Here is a 9,762-nt window from a genome sequence, read left to right on the forward strand (position 1 = left end):
CCCTGCCATAGGTCTCAGGATACTTGGATTATATATAGATAGATAGGCTATAGTACACAACCACCATCCACCATTACTCCACAGCCACCATCCACCATTATTCCCGCACCCCCCTACCCTCTGCCAGCACCCATCCCCCGGACTCCCGCGAGTCGCGGGACCTCAGTGACCCCCCTCCCGCAAATTAGCGGAACCCCCGCGCCCCCCCTCCCGCAATTCGCACCCCCCCCCCCCGCGGCCCCCCGCAACTCCCCTTCCCTCAATTCGCGGGCCCCCCGCGACCCCCCCTTCCGCGATTTGTGGACCACCGCTCCCTCCCGTGATTCACGGCACCCCCTCCTGCGATTTGCGACCACCCCTCCCGCATTTCGCGTCCCCCTCCCCACGATTTGCGGTCCCCCACCCCCTCTACGATTCACGGAACTCCCCGTAGCGCCCCCTTCCCGCGATTTGAGGACCCAATCTGCACCTCCATCGCCCCCTCCCGCAATTTGCAGACCCTCTCCTGTGATTCGCGCCCCCCCTCCCACGGTTCACGCCCCCATCACGCAAATCACGGCACCCCCCACACCCCCCTCCTGCGATTCGCAGCCCCCCATGACCCCCCTCCCGCGATTCACGGACCCTACGCCACCCCCCCTTGATTCACGGCACCCCCTGCACCCCTCCCGCAATTCACGGACCTCCACAACCCCCCCTACCCAATTCACTGACCCCCGACGACCCCCCCTTCCCACGATTCAAGCCCCCCGCCCCCTCCCACAATTTGCGGACCCCATTCGCCTCCCGCTAATCACGGATCCCTGCACCCCCCTCCCACAATTTGCAGACCCCCCTGACCCCCTTCCGGCAATTCCACTCCCCAGCGGACACTCTCGACCCCGCTCTCGCATTTCACGTACCCCCGTGACAATGGAGGATCCTGTACCGCTTGAATTCACACACACACCTCCGGGCCTGGTAACAGTAAAAGGAGGTGGGCTAGATAAATTACCGTTCCAGTTTTGCACACACACATTCCTACCACTGGTTTCATCACTCACATTAACATTATTTGAAGTTCACTCTATCAGAGTTTTCACCCCTTTCTCTCTGCTTGTTGCAGCTAACAATTGCCCACCTGGGCTCCCCAAAAAACTATTTCTGGAAGATTTCTCTGCCTGGCTCCCACACTTCTTATCTTCTGACATCTCCACCATCATCATGGGTGATTTCAATATTGCTAGTGACAGCCCACTTTCTCCTCATGCCTCTAAACTCCTCTCTTTAACCGCCTCTCTTGGTCTCACTGCCTTGATCTTGTATTCACTAGGCTATTTACTGTTTCTGAAATCACTAACGCTTCATTCCCTTTCTTGGATCACAACCTTGTCACCAGGGGCGGGCTGGGCCGGGGGGCAGGGTGCCATGTGCCCCCCAGGCCGCTCTGACAGGAGGGCTGGGGGCCGCAGCCGCGTTCGCGGCTGCCTTACCTATTTCTGCACTGCCGGCGGCCATGTTCCCGTAGTCTTTTAAAACCTGGCTGCGGCTACAGGAACATGGCCGCCGGCCTCCACAGCTACGTGGAGGAGGGCCCGGCCGCCTGTTCACTCTGATCTCCAGCAGTGGCAGACGCTGGGTGTGGATGACGCCACCCACCCACGCGTCTGCAGGGCCGTCTTAACACATGCATGAAGCAGTTTCACAGTACTGGGCAGTGGGCTGGCTACTTGAGCACTGAGCATACGCCGGGGCTGGTACAGGCAGGCCGCAGGATGTCTCTCTTCTCCCCCGAGCTGCAAATCAACACATCAGGGAAGGCAGGAGAGTCCGCAGTGAATGCGGACACATCAGCCTCCAAGCGGCAGCGGCCAGAGCTAAGGTTCTGCAATCAGCCTGGGCAACACAAGCAATCATCAGGTTAGTGTTGCTTGCTATCCCTCGTCCCCAGCCTAGTAGTAGTGTCCCCCTTTTCCTTCAAAGAGCCACCCCCCCATCAGAAAGGCCCCCCACATCTGACACACTCTTCTGTCTCCCCTTCCCAACCAACCCACTACCCCCCATATAGAACCCCCTTAGCCCAGTGTCCCCCTCATGTATATCTTATATATATCTACCCCCCCCCCCCACACACACACACACACACACACAATCGCATACACCATTTTCCCACTCTTCCATCTCACTGTCCCCTTCTCCACTCCCAAGTCAATATATATTCTTCATGTGAAAACTACATATATTTATAGATACATAGATAGCAAAGGCTGATGGCACTCAGGTATTGCTGGATTTAAATATCTGTGGATGAATCTATAGGATATTGTATGTAATGCCTAGGCATTATTATACAGGGGGAGCAGCCTGTGGTGTCAGGGCATTATTATTATACAGAGGGAGCAGCCTGTGGTGTCATGGCATTATTATTATACAGGGGGAGCATTATGTCATGACACCACAGGCTGCTCCCCCTGTATAATAATAATGCCATGACACCACAGGCTGCTCCCCCTGTATAATATAAAAGTAATGCCATGACACCACAGGCTGCTCCCTCTGTATAATAATAATGCCCTGACACCACAGGCTGCTCCCCCTGTATAATATAAAAGTAATGCCATGACACCACAGGCTGCTCCCTCTGTATAATAATAATGCCCTGACACCACAGGCTGCTCCCCCTGTATAATATAAAAGTAAGGCCACGACACCACAGGTTGCTCCCCCCGTATAATAATAATGCCATGACACCACAGGCTGCTCCCCCTGTATAATATAATAAAAGTAATGCCATGACACATAAATGATTATACAGGAGGAGCAGCCTGTGGTGTCATGGCATTATTTTTATTATACAGGGAGAGCGGCCTGTAATGTCATGGCATGATTATTATACAGGGGGAGCAGCCTGTGGTGTCCTGTCTTTTAAGCAATGGAGCAGCCTGGGGTGTCCTGTTTTTTTACGCAAGGGTGCAGCCTGTGGTGCCGTGTTCTTTATGCAGGAGAGAAGCCTGTGGTGTCCTGTTTTTATACAGGGGGAGCAGCCTGTGGTGTCGTTATTATCTTTTTTATTAATACGTATATTTTTTACGAAAAACCTCCATTTTAATGATGCGCTGTTACTTATGGGCCAGTGCTCTGGACTTGCCCCCCGGGCTAAAAGTTGCCAGCCAGCCCCTGCTTGTCACCTTCTCAACCTCCTCCATTTCTCCAAACTCTATAATACCAAAAGCATGCAAACCTCCTCTAACCCAGAGAAATACTAATGCTATTGATTTTCAACAACTGCTCTCACCCATTTCTACACTTTCCTGTCCTGAGATAGCTGTATCCCACCTGAACCAGACTCTACAAACTGCCCTTGATTAAGCTGCTCTAGGTACTCCTCACAATCCACATAGGCTTAGATGCCAACCTTTGCTCTCTAAATTAACAAGACACCTGCAACAACTATCATGTACTATAGATTTGAACGTTAGTGGCATACATCTCAAAATTCGAGTCACTTTTTCAAATTTAAGACTACCTACCACTCCTATCGTAATGGCCTGGACACTGCTAAATAAAAATATTTTCATTCTCTCATCTCTTCACATGCGACCAACCACAAGTGACTTTTTAATACATTTAAATCACTTCTTACCCTCATTCAGCCACCAGCTAACATCACTGTGCAAGAGCTTGCTTCCTTCTTCAAGGAAAAGATTGATAAAATCCAAGATGAATAGCCAGTGACTTGCTTACTTCCTTTGCTGAGCCCTTTGCCACTTTCTTCTCATTTGACCTCACAAGTGAAAATGAAGTATCAACACTCTTCTCATGCTCCTACTCCACTAACTCCCCTCTTGATTCTATACCCTTACAAGTCAGTAAATCTCTGACTCCTGTGCTTATCCCAAACTCAACTAAAATCTGTAACCCCTCACTCTCTCTCTAATGGTATCTATTACTCCTATTCGAAATAAACACAATTCTGATCCAAACTGTCACTCTAACTACCATCCTATATCTCAGCTGCCATGCCTCTACAAGCTACTTGAGAAACTTTCCTACACTCACCTCACACACTTTCTTAACGCCTACGACTTATGGGACCCACTTCAGTCAGGCTTTCGCTCTCAACACTCCACAGAGACAGCACTGGCTAAAGTAGTAAATTATCTGGCTACTGCTAAATTTAAAGGCCATTTCTCACTTCTTATTCTTCTAGATCTCTCTGCTGCCTTTGACACTGTTGACCACTCATACAAACACTACAATCCCTAGGTCCTTGACAACCAAATAGTAAAACTCAAGCAGAGCATGCTGGGTTGTGTAGTTGAACAACAGCTGGAGTGTCAAGGTTAGCCATCAAGGCCCTAGGTCTTCAGAACACAGCCCTTTCTTGGTTCTCATCATACCTATCTAATCACTCTTTCAGTCTTCTCCGATTCTACCTTCTCTTCAATACATCTGTCAGTTGGAGTACCACAAGGCTCAGTCTTAGGTCCTCTGCTCTTCTCAATCCATACCTCCTCTCTTGGCAAACTAATTAACTCTTATGGATTTCAGTATCATCGGTATGCTGATGATACTAAAATCTATCTTTCCTCCCCGGTATTGTCACCATCAGTATTGCTCCGTGTCTCTGAATGCATTCCTGCCATTTCATCTTGGATCTGAAAAGAATAGAGTCTGGAGGTGACTCAAAAGGGAACCCGACAAGGCTTTTTGGGGCACACTTATAAATAATTAACAAAAATATATGATGCGAATGTAATGATGTCTACATATTAAAATGTAACTTTTAATGATACAACATTTAAGATAAAGGTTCGGTTCATCCCTCCACTTAGAAGGAATAAATCAGAGAAGACCCAAACTAATGGTGGGTTTATAAATACGTACAGCGAAAATTATTTTATGCATCAACTGTTCCTCTTGCAATACAGTAAATTGACAAACGGATATTTGTTATCATGGAGGAAAATAACAGTTGTGGTGGCGCAGGACACACCTCCTTAGATGCTGAGAAGAGGTAAAGATGAAAGAAGTACATAGAATGCTGGGGGACAGCAAATAAGGAATTTAGGAGATGGGGTGAGAGGGAGAAGAGAGATTACGGATAAGCATGACTCTCACCGCGCATTTGCTTCTGCTGTTATGGTAAGCTACAGCACCGACTATTCCCTGTTAGTTCCCCAGACAGGTACTGGGTCGGCCCAACACTGTTTAGCTTCTGGGTTCGGATGGTACCAGGCGGTTTCAGTGTGGTATGGCTGTAAATAGAATATTGAGAAAGCAGCGCTGGTAGGAGTAAGCTAGAGCGTGCTTCTGCTGTTGGCTAACTCCTGAGGGTCTCTCCCTGTTAACAGGTATGCATTGCAGGGAGGTAGAATCTGGTGATGCCAATGAGAGAGTCACTTAAAATAAGATAGTGAATAGGAAGGTGGTCGGATGTATTTGTCTAGACCCCACTTCTGCTGTCCACAATCATACACAGTATAGGATTGCGGATGAGAGAGAGGGGGCAAGGCAGTCCTCCCATGAATAAGAAAAAGAAAAAGAAAAAGAAAAAGATGAATGTACCCTCAGTACAATGAAGGATAGTGTTCTGGGTGTCAGGATTTAATTGTTCTGATCACCCGGTTCACCCCGGGGTTTGTTTAAACACTGTTTATTGAACAGAACATTTAAAGTTCGCTCCACAATTGGGTTCATACAGAGGAGGTTCTGTTTGGGGGTAATAGTCACCCTGAGACAGTCTCCACACCCTGTGACAGTCTCTTAAGTTGTACAATAATAACCACCAGATTAACAGGAATAAATGCTGTTATGGGGGTAGATAGCAGACGGTACAGTGGTATCACAAGATGAAATTATTTGGCCTAAAATAAGGCAGCAAGCGATATAGGGTAACGTCTAGTACTTATCCACAGGTAGGTAACATAGCATATGGGTAGATATTAGATATCCTGGAGTGACAATTGCCTGGCCAATCAGAAATAACGTAAAGATAAGGCACAACTTGGCAGTAATACTAGTAGGAAAGCCAATCAGAATGAGCTGTCCCGTCTGTTGCAGTCTGTGTGGATTAGAGCTATGACAGTTAAACACCAAACAATTGCAGATTATCTGATAACACTCAGTAATACCTGGTCAGACATTTGACAGTGGATAACCCTGTAGGTAGGTCACCCTAAATGAGCAGCACCGCTGGTGGCTGCCTGTGCACAATAAAGGCTGTGTTCGTTGAGACAAAAGAAATCAGAGCTCAGTGCTGTCACTGTACAAGGTGCAGGTATACTGCGTGGCCAGTACTGTGACTGGCTACTACTGTTAGGAGCGATGTTAGTTTACACAACACAATTCTACGTTTAGTGCTAACAGTGCTTAACATGCAGGTACGCTGTGTGGCCAGTGCTATGCCTGGCTTCTACTGTGAAGTGAGGGGATGCCTCAGCGTTCATGAGCCGGCCAGGTACCTGACGCTGGGACGGCGTGTCAATAGTATTCAGCCTGACCACGCGTCAGTGACCAACGTCAAGCGAAACACGTGTCTGACGCGCAGGACACACCTCCCTGAGGACACCCTCTGCATTACCTCACCCCGGACACGCCGCACCAACACCCGCTGCATCCCGCCAGCCGACAGGTAAAGCAGGCTTTTGCCTGCCAGTTCCCCCCTTTGAAGGGGGACATCCTTTGTTATCCCCACACATCAGGCTGAATACTATTGACACGCCGTCCCAGCGTCAGGTACCTGGCCGGCTCATGAACGCTGAGGCATCCCCTCACTTCACAGTAGAAGCCAGGCATAGCACTGGCCACACAGCGTACCTGCATGTTAAGCACTGTTAGCACTAAACGTAGAATTGTGTTGTGTAAACTAACATCGCTCCTAACAGTAGTAGCCAGTCACAGTACTGGCCACGCAGTATACCTGCACCTTGTACAGTGACAGCACTGAGCTCTGATTTCTTTTGTCTCAACGAACACAGCCTTTATTGTGCACAGGCAGCCACCAGCGGTGCTGCTCATTTAGGGTGACCTACCTACAGGGTTATCCACTGTCAAATGTCTGACCAGGTATTACTGAGTGTTATCAGATAATCTGCAATTGTTTGGTGTTTAACTGTCATAGCTCTAATCCACACAGACTGCAACAGACGGGACAGCTCATTCTGATTGGCTTTCCTACTAGTATTACTGCCAAGTTGTGCCTTATCTTTACGTTATTTCTGATTGGCCAGGCAATTGTCACTCCAGGATATCTAATATCTACCCATATGCTATGTTACCTACCTGTGGATAAGTACTAGACGTTACCCTATATCGCTTGCTGCCTTATTTTAGGCCAAATAATTTCATCTTGTGATACCATTGTACCGTCTGCTATCTACCCCCATAACAGCATTTATTCCTGTTAATCTGGTGGTTATTATTGTACAACTTAAGAGACTGTCACAGGGTGTGGAGACTGTCTCAGGGTGACTATTACCCCCAAACAGAACCTCCTCTGTAGGAACCCAATTGTGGAGCGAACTTTAAATGTTCTGTTCAATAAACAGTGTTTAAACAAACCCCGGGGTGAACCGGGTGATCAGAACAATTAAATCCTGACACCCAGAACACTATCCTTCATTGGACTGAGGGTACATTCATCTTTTTCTTTTTCTTATTCATGGGTGGACTGCCTTGCCCCCTCTCTCTCATCCGCAATCCTATACTGTGTATGATTGTGGACAGCAGAAGTGGGGTCTAGACAAATACATCCGACCACCTTCCTATCCACTATCTTATTTTAAGTGACTCTCTCATTGGCATCACCAGATTCTACCTCCCTGCAATGCATACCTGTTAACAGGGAGAGACCCTCAGGAGTTAGCCAACAGCAGAAGCACGCTCTAGCTTACTCCTACCAGCGCTGCTTTCTCAATATTCTATTTACAGCCATACCACACTGAAACTGCCTGGTACCATCCGAACCCAGAAGCTAAACAGTGTTGGGCCGACCCAGTACCTGTCTGGGGAACTAACAGGGAATAGTCGGTGCTGTAGCTTACCATAACAGCAGAAGCAAATGCGCGGTGAGAGTCATGCTTATCCGTAATCTCTCTTCTCCCTCTCACCCCATCTCCTAAATTCCTTATTTGCTGTCCCCCAGCATTCTATGTACTTCTTTCATCTTTACCTCTTCTCAGCATCTAAGGAGGTGTGTCCTGCGCCACCACAACTGTTATTTTCCTCCATGATAACAAATATCCGTTTGTTCATTTACTGTATTGCAAGAGGACAGTGGCGTAACTATAAATTTTGCTCCCCCCTGCCAAAAATCTTTCTGGCGCCCCCCCCCCCCCCATAATGCACCTTACACTATATGCCACTAACCGTAGGACCCCTTTCACAATATGACACAATGTAAAGACATATGTATAATGCGCATCACGGTGTGTGGAATATGCGCATTATACATATGCCACAAACCCTGATGTTCATTATACATATGCCACACACTGTGATGCCCAATATACATATGCCACATACCGCGATGCCCAATATACATATGCCACACACCGCAATGCCCAATATACATATGCCACACACGCGATGCACAATATACATATGCCACACACCGCAATGCCCAATATACATATGCCACATACCGCAATGCCCAATATACATATGCCACACACCGCGATGCCCAATATACATATGCCACACACCGCGATGCCCAATATACATATGCCACACACCGCGATGCCCAATATACATATTCCACACACCGAAATGCCCAATATACATATTCCACACACTGCTATGCCCAATATACATATTCCACACACTCCCCTCATGTATAAGCCCCGCCCCTCATGGCCCGCTAATCCCAGCACTCACAGAGTCCCTACTCCAGCCTCTCCAGGTGATGTGCAGAACACAGCAATCAGCCCCAGTCCAATCACGTAGCTGCAGCCTGACCTGGTCCCTGGCAGCAGGAGCATCCTTCCCGGCTGTGAAGTATATATGCACACAGTGGAGCAGTGCTACATTAATGCACTGGTAGGGGCACATGGCACCCTGCCCCCAGCCACTGCGCAGCACCCTGCTGCCCCTAGAACTTCAGCCTCCCAAACCCATGTCTCCCCAGCCCACACTCACCCTGCTTGCTGCTCTATCTTCGTGGGCGGCATGGCTCCTCTTCAACGTCCCTCTCTCTTCAGTCATGTAGTAGGAGACCAAAGATTTCCTGGAGAATGCACGGGTGTGCACGGGTGGGTGGGTGGAGGAGGGCGGCTGCCGTCTGTGTTTAAGTGGGGATGGGGGGTTCATGGTGGAGACTGGAGAGGAGACAGCTCTGTGAGATCCCGGGGGAGGGGAGGAGCAACGGCTTGCTTGCCTGCATGCTCACCACAGCTGCAGGCTGGTGCCTAGCTAGTACTGCCTACACGCGTCGCTATTGAACAGCTGAGATGCCGCTCGGCTCCCCCTGAACTGCTACGCAGCACCGGCTCAGCTGTCACTCAGCACAGCAGGGAGCGAAGAGCTCTCTTTTTAATCCGATCTGCAGTACTGCACATCCCTCTCCCTGCTCTGCTGAGTGACAGCTGAGGTGGTGCTGTGTAGCAGTGCAGGGGTTCCGAGCGGCAGCAGGGGGGCCCTTAATCCGGCTCTAGGTTATGGAGCCACCTGTGACCTCTTCTAGGAGGGAAGTGGAGGAAGGTCCCGACTCCCGGGCAGAGGAGGGGGAGGAGATATCCACCGGAGGGGACATAAGTACGGGCTACAGACCTCACAGCGGCAGCC

The 9,762-nt window shown here is 49.1% G+C and overlaps 2 pseudogenes; one reads left to right on the forward strand and one right to left on the reverse strand.

Moving 5' to 3' along the window:
• Positions 1 to 5,126: 5,126 nt before the first annotated feature.
• LOC146029295 (5S ribosomal RNA) lies at positions 5,127 to 5,245 on the reverse strand (annotated as a pseudogene).
• Positions 5,246 to 7,903: 2,658 nt separating this feature from the next.
• On the forward strand, positions 7,904 to 8,022 carry LOC146029452 (5S ribosomal RNA; annotated as a pseudogene).
• The last annotated feature ends 1,740 nt before the right edge of the window (positions 8,023 to 9,762 follow it).

The sequence above is a fragment of the Crinia signifera genome, chromosome 8 (assembly GCF_055691185.1).
Source record: "Crinia signifera chromosome 8, ASM5569118v1, whole genome shotgun sequence".
Taxonomy (NCBI): domain Eukaryota; kingdom Metazoa; phylum Chordata; class Amphibia; order Anura; family Myobatrachidae; genus Crinia; species Crinia signifera.